The sequence below is a fragment of the Podarcis liolepis genome (genome assembly GCF_965112155.1).
Source record: "Podarcis liolepis genome assembly, chromosome: 2".
NCBI classification, from domain to species: domain Eukaryota; kingdom Metazoa; phylum Chordata; class Lepidosauria; order Squamata; family Lacertidae; genus Podarcis; species Podarcis liolepis.
In genome coordinates this window covers 1,121,867-1,134,639 of record NC_139555.1, presented here as the reverse complement: position 1 = coordinate 1,134,639, position 12,773 = coordinate 1,121,867, and the positions used below count along the sequence as shown (strand labels likewise).

The following is a 12,773-nucleotide window of genomic DNA, read 5'->3' as shown; positions in this document are numbered from 1 at the left end:
TTGGAAGGAATTCTGGGCAAGGAACAGTCAACATTGTTTCCCAAAATGGCATTGATAAAGGCTCAGAATCAGTAAAAACACAACAACAACAACAAATGCAATGAGCTCCTCATGCCTAGGCTGAACACAGCTTGGACAAAAATGTGTGCAGCCTAAGAATTTGAAAGCAAGATTATTCTTTTCTGCAACCTTCTTTTGCATCCAGTGCTTTCTGTTGCAAAGGAGCCTGGAATTGCCTATTCTCCCCTGAACTACCTGCTGCTACACAAAGAAGGTGGTTCTGATTTTTGTCTGAAAGCCGTGCATTTTTTTCCAATGAGATTCCATTGATTCCACCTTCAATCAAATGCACAGCTACACAACTCAGCCCATTTCATCAATGGACTATGCTTCATATGGTTTTCAGCTCAATCCTCTTGCCTGTCCCAGCCAGCTATAGGCAGCCTCTGGCTCCCTCCTGCTCTCTGGTCTCAGGGCCCTTTCCCTGTTGTTGGCCTCCTTTTCTTATTCTTCAACTCATCACACCCATCATTATGGGCTCCAGGGCAAGGTTAAAATGGCTCAGCATCCCATTCTCAGAAGGCACTAGCAATCAGCCCCCTGGTGTTAATGCAGTGGGCTGGCATGAGCACATCAAATGATTCCAGTTGCCTTTCATGAGTCTTTTATTTTTGAGCTGGTGAAATAGTTATTCCACAACCAGCTTCTTCCTAAATCCAGGGTTCTCAAACTGTCAGGCCAGCCTTTCTGAGGTGTGCACAGTTGCTTTGACGTGACCTGCATTTATTGAATGATCCGGCAGCTACTCATGCTCCAAGTGAGATCACACAGGAGCTTATGAAGAGGAGTGGGCCTGTTGGATCCTTTTCCTGTGAACTAAATTGGTCAAGGCTGAAAATGAGAAGGGTCGATTTTATGCTTCTTTGGGGACCCCCTCCCACACATGAACAGCTTTTCAGGGGCACACAACAGCATGCATGGGAGGAGATGAGTTGTATGCCATATAAATAAATCCCCAACGATCAATAATGTGGTTTAACCATCAATTTTTCTTCTCAGGGAACTCTGGGAATTGCAGCCCTTTAGGGGCCTAGGGGTCTTCTAGCAATTCTTGGCATCTTTAACAAACTATACTCCACAGTGGTATACTGCTGCTTTCAATGTACAGTGCAGATGGGCCTGTGTTAAAGGATTTCTTTGTGGTTGTAATGAAGTTTCTTGTGCCCATTGGCTGGGCAGTGCTGACGTCACAATGAGGCAAAGAACAATGAGGAGTGCATTGCCTGAGCAGCAAAGACATCACAAAGAGACTAAGCTCAGTAGGGACCAGGAGCCTAGAACTGGATTTCCGAAGGAAGGCAGCAGCCAGAGGGTTGAGAGCCAGGATATGGTAGGTGGAAAGAAAGGAAAGAGGTTGAGTCTTAAAGAGCGCTGAGACTCGTTGGGAATAACTTAATTTACAGAGAATGGAGTGTGAGAAATGGAGCTGGCAAGAAAGGTGAGCTTAAGAAATAATTATAAAAGTTATACATGGGGAAAGAGAGGGGGTGGGGAGGTTAGAAAAAGTAGCCTGTGAGTATTGCTTATGAGTGACCATGATTATAGCCTGAGGTTGCAATCCTTCTTAGCATACTTACTTGGAGATAAGCCCCAGCAAGCTTAATGAAGAGACTTCCTTCTGAGCCAACCTCCCTGCAAACAAATGAAAATGCTCATTAAGGAACCAATGATGTCTAATCTTCCTGCAAAGAAATCAGGATGCTCAATAGACAGGTCATCTGGAAGCACTGTTAGTTCTCAGATCTGTGACCTCAAAAATTAGACAGCAAGCAACCTTATGTCCTCACACAATTCTCTTTGGGAAGGGTGGACTTCATACTGTTATAGGTTTGTGGGGTTGGTCTGGATGATATCTGTGGGTCCCTTGCAGGCCTGTGATTCTGTACCCAGTGAGGTTTTGAATCTAGTAGAAGAAACTGCTGAACCCATTAGTCTTTTTGTAAGGTAATGGTCTTAGCTGGCCAATTAAGTAATTTCATTGGCATCTCAAAGAGTGAACTTTGTGGACATAGTAGCAACTAAGTGATTATGCTCTCCAGGAAGACAGTAGGCATTTAACCACTTCCTCCACATGCCTGGAGGCTATTCCATCCTAGGATGGAGAGCAATAGGGCAAGGGAGAGTTTTGGCTGATGCCAGAAGTTGTAGACACAAAAGCATGTCCTCCTTTGTGCTGGAGTCTGGACCCAAAGCTGTGGCTCGGGGCTTCCCTGGAGACCTAATGGTGTATCAGGATCTGCTGGAGTGTTAATGCTGGGAACCCCTCCATCCTATGCTCAGGTTGTATAGATGTGTAAAGAAAACTATATATCCTAAAAGGCACAACAGTCTCCATCCCAAGGAAACCAAACCCTGAGTAAGCGCAGGCATCCCAGAGTCTCTCGCCACTCAGAGATTGGGGTGTGAGCAACTTCCGGGGTGGCGCCACCGGCAATGGCAGACTCCCTCTGAACTGGAGGGACTGGCTCCGCGGTAAACAGGGTCTTCTCCGCTACAGCGAAGCGGGGACCCTTTTAAAATCGCAGGCGGATGAAGCCTGTGACCGTGGGACTCGGCGGGCACCTTTAGCGCCCCCCCCAATCTGCTAAGGAACCCACCAACGGGCTCCGAAGTGAGGAGGGGGAAGTGGTACGGTGCTGTGAGTCAATCGCTATTTCCGTGGAGCGAAGCCGCATAGCTGTTGCCGGAGAGTGCTGCCTTTTTTCCTGGGACAATTTGGACTTTAAAAATAAGCACCCGTGAGTACTTAGAATTTGAACAATTGGATATTAAACAAAGATTTTGTGAGAAGGACAGAATCAGACTATTAAAAAAAAAATCTATTGAATTGGGTACGGAACGGGAAGGGCTAAACAGGAAGTCACCCTTCCGTTCTTTTGTAAACAGAATAAAGCAAAGGCAATTTATACTAGAGCTCAGAAAATTGTCTTTAAAAGATTGGATTTCAACATTTTAAATTGTGAACCTTTTTTTTTTGGCCTGTTTGAAGTGACTTTAAAGGGAAGTAACTTTCCTCCGTCCTGATCCTGGAGCGGGGTGTCAGGACTGACGTGGAAGTTCACTAAGACAATCGCTTTTTGACAGATAGCTAAAAGAAGAGAAATTTTGCGATTCCACTGTTCCCTTTCGCATTTTAAAGGAATATATATGGACAAAGTATCTAAAGCATTTTTAAAAAAGGAAACTCTGTAGCAAGAATAAACATAAGTCTTCCCCCTAGGGGGAGCTTATGAAACTGTAACTAACTCCAGGGAACTGACAGCTGTTACAGAATAATCGTGGGAAAGTATTTGACCTTGCAGGACAATGTATCCAGAAGCCTTGGTGTGTGCTTTTTACAAAACAAATGCTCTACTGGAAGAATTACACGAAAAGGTGAACTGGATGGTCATTTCGACTAGAAATCTTAAACAGGAAGTGGAATGTTTTGACCAGACAGTGGGAATATATGTGGAGCCCACTCAGGATTCAAACCAGGAGTGTGTCAGAGCTAGCAGGGCAGCAGTTGAAGAAGGAGCAAAAAGGGTTTTCTTGTGTGTGTGTGTGTGTGTGTGTGTGTCTTTGTGGCTGATTAGCTGTTCTCCCTGTGCAAAGGTCAGAGGGGGCAGGGTTTCTGTTGAAGCAGGTGATTAGCTGTGAGAGGAGCTTATCAGAGCTAGCAGGGCAGCAGTTGAAGGAGGAGCAAAAAGGGTTTTCGTGTGTGTGTGTGTGTGTGTGTGTGTGTGTTTCTTTCTTTGTGTCTGATTAGCTGTTCTCCCTGTGCAAAGGTCAGAGGGGGCAGGGTTTCCTAGTGGCGCACGCAGTTTGATCCAACTTTTAGATTTAGGGGAGCTAGTCTCAAACGTTTGTTGGTGGAGACCTAGGTTTTTTTGTAGGGGGAGTTATTTGTCCTGTCTTCACGCTTTTTATGATGGAGGACCGCTGTAGCCACCCCCAACGACACGTTCTCAAGGTGGAGGGGGAGGGAACAGCTGCAGTCGCCTGCGGTTCCTTCGCAATGTTTGCCATCTTGCCAAAGGTTGCAGGCAGCTTTACCTGAAGCAATTGCATGTTGATTGCCCTCTTAAAAGACAAAGTCCAGCAACTGGAGGAACGTGTAGCTACGCTCCAAAGAATTAGAGAGCTGGAGCTCTTCTTGGAAGCAACAGAGCACACCGTCTCCACCAAGGAGGAGACAGGGGACTCCCCTGAGAAGGAGGCTAGTTCACCAACACAGGAGCCAGATATATGGAGAAACGTGACTCAAAGAAGTAGGAGGCCCAGGGTTCGTTCTGATTGTTTAGAAATACACAATCGCTTTGAGGTCCTCTCCCCTAGCATGGAAGACGAAGAGCAGACTCCATTTGAGGATCTCTCCCTCATTACAGTCAATCAGGTATATGAAGACGAGCAGCAAAGTCAGTCCTCAGGGAATGTGCAGGCGACCTTGGAACGGATAGCTCATGGAAGACCCCTGACCAAACCTAAGAGGAGGCGTGTAGTGGTGATAGGGGATTCCCTACTGAGGGGAACAAAAGCAGTGATCTGTGGGCCTGACAAGATGTCTCGGGAGGTGTGCTGTCTCCCCGGGGCTAAGATCCAAGATGTAACTGAACGACTGCAAGGAATCATAAAACCCACTGACAAATACCCCTTCCTCTTGGTTCATGTGGGAACCAATGACACTGCAAGCAATAGCCTCCAGAAGATCAAAAGAGACTACGAGGCTCTCGGCAGGAAATTGAAGCAACTAAATGCACAAATTGTCATCTCATCTGTCCTCCCAGTTGAACGACGTGGCCCAGGGAGAGAGGGAAAAATAGTGGAAGTGAACAGCTGGCTTCGCTGATGGTGTAAACAGGAACGGTTTGGATTCTTAGATCACGGACTGCAGTTTCTTGAAGATGGACTTCTGGCAAGCGATGGGCTGCACCTCACAACGGTTGGGAGAAATGTTTTTGCCAAAAATCTCAGAAACCTCATCAGGAGGGCTTTAAACTGACTAATGTGGGGGAGGGAGACAGTGCTCCTGAAGGTAGGAGTCTATCAATTGATGAAGATGATCATCCAAATGTCATAGACCAAATGGAGCAAACAGTACGCAGACCTAGTGGTGGGAGGAAAAAATCCTTAAATAAGAGACACGGGGGAATGATTAATGGACTTCAATGTCTGTACACTAATGCGCAAAGCATGGGAAATAAACAAGATGAGCTTGAGCTCTTGGTACAGCAAACTAAATATGACATAATAGGCATCACTGAAACCTGGTGGGATAAGTCCCATGATTGGAATGTAATAATGGGGGGATACAATCTATTTCAGAGAAACAGACCAGACAAGAAAGGAGGAGGAGTGGCGTTATATGTCAGGGATGTGTATACCTGTGAAGAGATCCAAGATTTAGAACCTCAAAGCCAAAGTGAGAGCATTTGGGTCAAAATTAAGGGAGAGAAGAATAACAGAGACCTCATTGTGGGAGTTTACTATACATCCCCAAGCCAAACAGAGGACATAGATGATGCCTTCCTGGAACAGATGGCCAAGCATGCAAAAGGAAGGGAGATAGTAGTAATGGGGGACTTCAATTACCCAGATATTTGTTGGATGTCAAACTCAGCCAAGAGCATAAGGTCAAACAGATTCCTCACTGGCCTTGCAGACAACTTCATTGTCCAGAAAGTGGAAGAAGCAACATGAGGAACAGCCATTTTAGATCTGGTCCTAACCAATGTTGATGACCTGGTTAGTGGGGTAGAAGTGGAAGGATCATTAGGTGCGAGTGATCATGCTCTTCTGAAGTTTACTATACAGCGGAAAGGAGCAGCCAAGCATACTAGGACTCAATTTCTTGACTTTAAGAAAGCCGACTTCATAAAACTTAGGGAAGTGCTGGGTGAGATCCCATGGACAGTAATACTAAAAGGAAAGGGAGTTCATGATGGCTGGGAGTTTGTTAAGAGGGAGATAGTAAAAGCACAACGTCAGGCAATACCAATGAGACGGAAACATGGAAGGTGCCTAAAGAAACCAGGGTGGCTATCTAAAGAACTTTTAACTGAGTTAAGATTAAAAAAGGATGTGTACAAAAAATGGAAAAGGGGGGAAACCACCAAAGAGGAATTCAAACAAATAGCCAGCACGTGTAGACACAAAGTCAGAAAAGCTAAAGCACAGAATGAACTCAGGCTTGCTAAAGAGGTAAAAAGCAACAAAAAAGGCTTTTATGGGTATGTTCGTTGCAAAAGGAAGAACAAAGAAACAGTGGGGTCACTCAGAGGAGAAGATGGTGAAATGCAAACAGGGGACACAGAAAGGGCTGAACTCCTCAATGCCTTCTTTGCCACAGTCTTCTCCGACAAAGAAAACAATGCCCGACCTGAAGAATTTGGAGCAAATGATTCAGCAAAGGAAACACAGCCCAGAATAACTAAGGAGATAGTACAAGAATACTTGGCTAGTTTAGATGTATTCAAGTCTCCAGGGCCAAATGAACTGCATCCAAGAGTATTAAAAGAACTGGCAGATGTGATCTCAGAACCACTGGCAGTCATCTTTGAGAATTCCTGGAGAACAGGCGAAGTCCCGGCAGACTGGAGGAGGGCAAATGTTGTCCCTATTTTCAAAAAGGGGAAAAGAGAGGACCCAAATAATTACCGCCCAGTCAGTCTGACATCAATACCAGGGAAGATTCTGGAGCAGATCATTAAGCAAACAGTCTGTGAGCACCTAGAAAGGAATGCTGTGATCACCAATAGTCAGCATGGATTTCTGAAAAATAAGTCATGTCAGACTAACCTGATCTCGTTTTTTGACAGAATTACAAGCCTGGTAGATGAAGGGAACGCAGTGGATATAGCCTACCTTGATTTCAGCAAGGCATTTGACAAGGTGCCCCATGATATTCTTGTAAAGAAGCTGGTAAAATGCGGTCTTGACTATGCTACCACTCAGTGGATTTGTAACTGGCTGACTGAACCCAAAGGGTGCTCATCAATGGTTCCTCTTCATCCTGGAGAAGAGTGACTAGTGGGGTGCCACAGGGTTCTGTCTTGGGCCCGGTCTTATTCAACATCTTTATCAACGACTTGGATGATGGACTCAAGGGCATCCTGATCAAATTTGCAGATGACACCAGGGCAAAAAAATGAGAGGCACAAATACAAGATGGGGGACACCTGGCTTGAGAGCAGTACATGTGAAAAGGATCTAGGAGTCTTGGTTGACCACAAACTTGACATGAGCCAACAGTGTGACGTGGCAGCTAAAAAAGCCAATGCAATTCTGGGCTGCATCAATAGGAGTATAGCATCTAGATCAAGGGAAGTAATAGTGCCAATGTGTTCTGCTCAGACCTCACCTGGAGTACTGTGTCCAGTTCTGGGCACCACAATTCAAGAAGGACACTGACAAACTGGAACGTGTCCAGAGGAGGGCAACCAAAATGGTCAAAGGCCTGGAAACGATGCCTTATGAGGAACGGTTAAGGGAGCTGGGCATGTTTAGCCTGGAGAAGAGGAGGTTAAGGGGTGATATGATAGCCATGTTCAAATATATAAAAGGATGTCACATGGAGGAGGGAGAAAGGTTGTTTTCTGCTGCTCCAGAGAAGCGGACACGGAGCAATGGATCCAAACTACAAGAAAGAAGATTCCACCTAAACATTAGGAAGAACTTCCTGACAGTAAGAGCTGTTTGACAGTGGAATTTGCTGCCAAGGAGTGTGGTGGAGTCTCCTGCTTTGGAGGTCTTTAAGCAGAGGCTTGACAACCATATGTCAGGAGTGCTCTGATGGTGTTTCCTGCTTGGCAGGGGGTTGGACTCGATGGCCCTTGTGGTCTCTTCCAACTCTATGATTCTATGATTCTATGATTCTATGATTCCGTGTTTTGACAGAACAGGAGTTTGTGGCATTAAATCAGGAGTGTGTTTTGACAGAACAGACCGAACAGGAGTATGATCTTTCGGATTGGACAAATGAATTTGGAAAAAGCCAGATTTGGAAAGGAAAAGTTTGGTGTGGTTTGGAAATGGGGGGCTGGATTGACCCCCCTATGTTGGGATGTCTGGACTTTTCAAATATGGTAATAGGCTGCGAAATGTTTGGGACTGTCGGGGCTCTCAATTTTGGAGGGCCCTTGAAACATGCTTTTAAATACCACATGGAATGCAGCGATGAACACGGAAAAGGGTCTGATCTGCCGAGAAGAGTTAAAAACATTGTTAAGTTGGAGCTACCACGAGCAAGAGATATTGTTAAGCTGGAGTTACCATGAGCAGGAGATAAGGGAAATTACAACTACAAATATGAAGAAGAGCCGCGGAAGGGCCATGGAAGCGACTTGAGGGCCTCGGACATAAGGTTACCGGGCTAGACTGATGGGATTAAGGACTGACAAATCCCGGAACCAGGAGGAAGGGGCGTTGGATAAAGATTGGACTTGTTTATACCTTTCCTTTTTTTACCATTATTGGAATGTTTTATAAAGTTGATGAATGTTAGAAAAATGTTGGAAGAAATCACCTGGCTTTAGCAAAGATGCTTAAAGAATTATTAAAGAATATTATGATTATAAGAAGCTGGCAAGGTTAAGACTTAAGCTTTAAATTTTAAGGTTTATCTTATTATAGAAAGATAGGATTAAAATAGTCTAGGATAATGTAATGATAGAATTTTATGAAACATGGAAAGGAAAGGATTTGCTGGGATAATTAACAACTAGGATACAAAGGAAGGGAGGAGGAGGAGGTCTAAGAAAGAAGGTAATGACAGTCAAGGGTCTAAAGATAATGAATTTGTTTTTAAATGTTTTTTGTAAAGTTTGGGATTTTTGAAATTTTGTCACTTTTTTGTTTTTTATTTGGAATTTTCTTCTTTTTTCTTTTTTACACGGTGGGAAGGGGATTCTTTGTATTTTCTTTTGTTGCTATTTTCTTTGTTTTTTTTCTTTATGGAACATTTTGAAAATTTTAATAAATATCTTTTTTTAAAAAACCACAAAGATTGGGGTGTGAGCAACAGTAACCTCACAAAGAGTTTTTCTACCCTACATGTTTGTTATACAGGGTCCCTCCTGACCCCTGTGTCTGCCAGTAATCAGGATAAAAACCTTTTCTGTCTGCTGCTTGTGTTACCTTGTTCCTTTGATTGTAGCTGATCCTGACCAAGGACGGATTAATCCAACAATTGTCACAAAATGCCATATCTCCCCTGCTGTGGCTTCCAGATTTGGAGATTCGATAATGAAGATTGATCAAGCAGAGATAAAAATGTATGCTTTGACTTTGAGGTGGGGGTGGCAGCGGGAGGGAAGAGGATAGAAGTTGGGAAGAAGAAGGAGGTTGAATTTGATATGTTGATTAAATATGTAGGTTTCAGTGATCTGTTTGACTGGGCAGGCAAGATGCCTGAGAAGCAATTACAAAGAGGACAAAGAGGACACCCAAAGGAGAAATGATAACAAGCAGGCAATTCCTTGAGGTGCAATCCTTTCCTCATTGCTTCCCCCTGTTTCTGTGTAGTTGACCATCAAGTCACAGGGGGTGTTTCAATCAGTCCTTAACAGGCTGGACCCAGGGGTATTTGAAGGACCCCTTTCTCCCATAATCACCTCTCCTTTCACTTAGATCACAACTGGAGGTACAGCTTTGGATGTACCCATCCTCTGAGCTTTGCCAGATGGCTACTGGAGACAGGGTCTTCATGCCTCCAAAACCTGAACAGCAACAGTCCACCCTGCAACAATTGTGCTGCAAGGGCTCACTTGTTTCTCAGTACAGTATAAAATTATTCCTGATTTTCCATTCTGCATTATTATGGAGTATAGCATCTAGATCAAGGGAAGTAATAGTGCCACTGTATTCTGCTCTGGTCAGACCTCACCTGGAGTACTGTGTCCAGTTCTGGGCACCACAATTCAAGAAGGACACTGACAAACTGGAACGTGTCCAGAGGAGGGCAACCAAAATGGTCAAAGGCCTGGAAACGATGCCTTATGAGGAACGGCTAAGGGAGCTGGGCATGTTTAGCCTGGAGAAGAGGAGGTTAAGGGGTGATATGATAGCCATGTTCAAATATATAAAAGGATGTCACATAGAGGAGGGAGAAAGGTTTTTTCTGCTGCTCCAGAGAAGCAGACACGGAGCAATGGATCCAAACTACAAGAAAGAAGATTCCACCTAAACATTAGGAAGAACTTCCTGACAGAAAGAGCTGTTTGACAGTGGAATTTGCTGCCAAGGAGTGTGGTGGAGTCTCCTACTTTGGAGGTCTTTAAGCAGAGTCTTGACAACTATATGTCAGGAGTGCTCTGGTGGTGTTTCCTGCTTGGCAGGGGGTTGGACTCGATGGCCCTTGTGGTCTATTCCAACTCTATGATTCTATGATTCTATGATTATTTAATCAAACTCAGTTATTTGTTTGATCATAGCATTTATGCACTGCTTTCCTGCTCACCAAGGGCTAGGGATGGACAAATCTGTCAATTCAGTATTGGGACCTGTTCAATGTAATGTTTGCCAGGGTTAGGTTTAGGTTTCTTCTCCCAGGCTGCTTAGTAGGGGAAAAGATAGACCTCATCATCTCCCTGAAACCTACTGAGATAAGTTTATTGAGCATTTCTTCTTTCACCGTGGTAAGATCTGTGAGGGTGAACAGGAAAGCCTTTTCATTGTGATGCCACCAAGTCTTTTGGACTCCTTTCCAAAGAAACCCCAGGCTCTCAACTCCTACCATGCCACTTCCTGATACAAGTCATTGCACTTGTTAAAAGTCCCCCCCCCCCCATGGGCATTTGTAGCAATGGTTGGTTGCTGAAGATGATTAATTTCCTGCTACTTTGTTGTTTGCTTTTCTGCTTTTCTTTCTTTTTAAATGCTTTCATTGTGGCCTTAGACATACTCACCCTGATATAGTTACGCGGGTGGCAGTGGCGTAGTGTGGGTTGTCAGCACCCGGGGCAAGGCAAGTAATTTGCGCCCCCTAACCTGTGGATTTGCGCCCCCTAACCCGTGGATTTGCACCCCCTAACCCTAACCCCCAGGTGTTGCACCCGGTGCGGCCGGCCCCCTCTGCACCCCCCACACTACGCCACTGGCGGGTGGCGCTGTGGGTAAAACCTCAGCGCCTAGGACTTGCCAATTGCATGATCGGCGATTCGAATCCCTGCAGCAGGGTGCGCTCCCGTCGTTCAGTCCCAGCGCCTGCCAACCTAGCAGTTCGAAAGCACTGGGTGCAAGTAGATAAATAGGGACCACTTACCAGCGGGAAGGTAAACGGCGTTCCGTGTGCTGCGCTGGCTCGCCAGAGGCAGCTTGTCACGCTGGCCACGTGACCCGGAAGTGTCTTCGGACAGCGCTGGCTCCCGGCCTATAGAGTGAGATGAGCGCACAACCCTAGAGTCTGTCAAGACTGTCCCGTACGTGCAGGGGTACCTTTACCTTTACCTATCTCTAGTTAAGAAGATCAGGAAGCCTTAGAGAGTTTCTGCCAGTCATAGTAGACAAAGCTGAGCTAGATGGGCAGATGGGCAGAAGGCAGCTTCCGACTTCTGCTCTCTTTTCACCCTGCTGGCAGGAACAGAACGGGCCCAGATTACAGTTTGCAACCCTAGAGCGAGTGGCATGGATTGTGGAATGCTCTCAGAGACTTCATTACATATATTTAGGCTCCAGGCAAAAACATTGTTTTGTTTTTTATTATGTTACATAATTCTGTGTTTTTATACTATAAACCACCCTGGCATCCTCAGATGAAGGGCAGCACACACACTCCTGTCATCCTTGGCCATTGGCCATGCTTGCTGGGGCTGGTGAGAGTTGCATTTCAGCAACCTCTGGAGGGCCAAATGTTCCCCACAACTGCCCTATGGATTGGGTGTACATTAAAATCTGGATCCACACATCACAGATGTTGTGAACAACTCTGGGATCCCACAAACCCAAGAGCAGTTCATGAGTTGTGAAGTTATCAGTCACTCGCTTTCCTAACATTTTCTGTTTCCCTGTGATGTGGGCGTACTTTTGGCAGGCAGCTAAAGAAACATGCTGCTAATACATTTTGGGTGTTGATTGAATCGCTATTCTATTAGCATACTCCCCCCTCTCTCTCATTAGCTCCTGTCTCTCAACTGCTATAAATAGCTTTTAATTGCTGGCTTTGGTGCCCTCTCATTCCCCACCTCCTGCCTGCCTCTTCTGCATTTCAGGGACTCAGTCAGCAAGAAGGGATTTGAGATGAAGTTGCTCAAGGACTCAAAAGTTTAGTCCAGGGAATTGAGAGGCTTGCTTTGGAGGAGGGCGGTTAGACTGCTCCTGGGGCTTCAGTTGGAATATCAGGACTGATATTTCCAGGGAAAGGCAAAGATAGGATGGATGAGGATGTTTTTATAGGGGCCTTACAACGCACACTGTCTGTTGGTGTGATTGCCCATGTTGTTAACCACAGCACCAGGGTGCATGGTCCTGTCCTCTGGCTGAAGCTAAGCTGGCTCAGACCTGGTCAATGTTTGGATGGGAGACTGCCTGGGAATTCTCACCTACCTGACTTTGAGTTCCATGACAGAAGAAAAGTGGGATGCAAATCTAACTAAATAAATAAGGAGCGCCTCCTGGACTGGACAAAGGAAATGTGCTCTATCCTGCAAGACTGTTTTTTTGAAATGGATTCTAGTCCAGAAATATTTGTGCCTTGGGCAATCTGTTCATCTTTAAGATGCTGTAAGACTCCCTTTGCT

General features: G+C 45.3%; 1 long non-coding RNA gene across 2 annotated transcripts; it reads left to right on the top strand.

Annotated features, from left to right (window-relative positions):
* Positions 1-1,291: 1,291 nt before the first annotated feature.
* LOC310699156 lies at positions 1,292-9,850 on the top strand. 2 transcript variants are annotated; one of them, XR_014521944.1, is made up of 4 exons: positions 1,292-1,390; positions 9,194-9,311; positions 9,412-9,520; positions 9,667-9,850. It is a non-coding gene; the product is annotated as an uncharacterized lncRNA (long non-coding RNA). The 2 variants fall into 2 exon arrangements; XR_014521945.1 differs by having other exon boundaries at positions 1,311-1,498.
* The last annotated feature ends 2,923 nt before the right edge of the window (positions 9,851-12,773 follow it).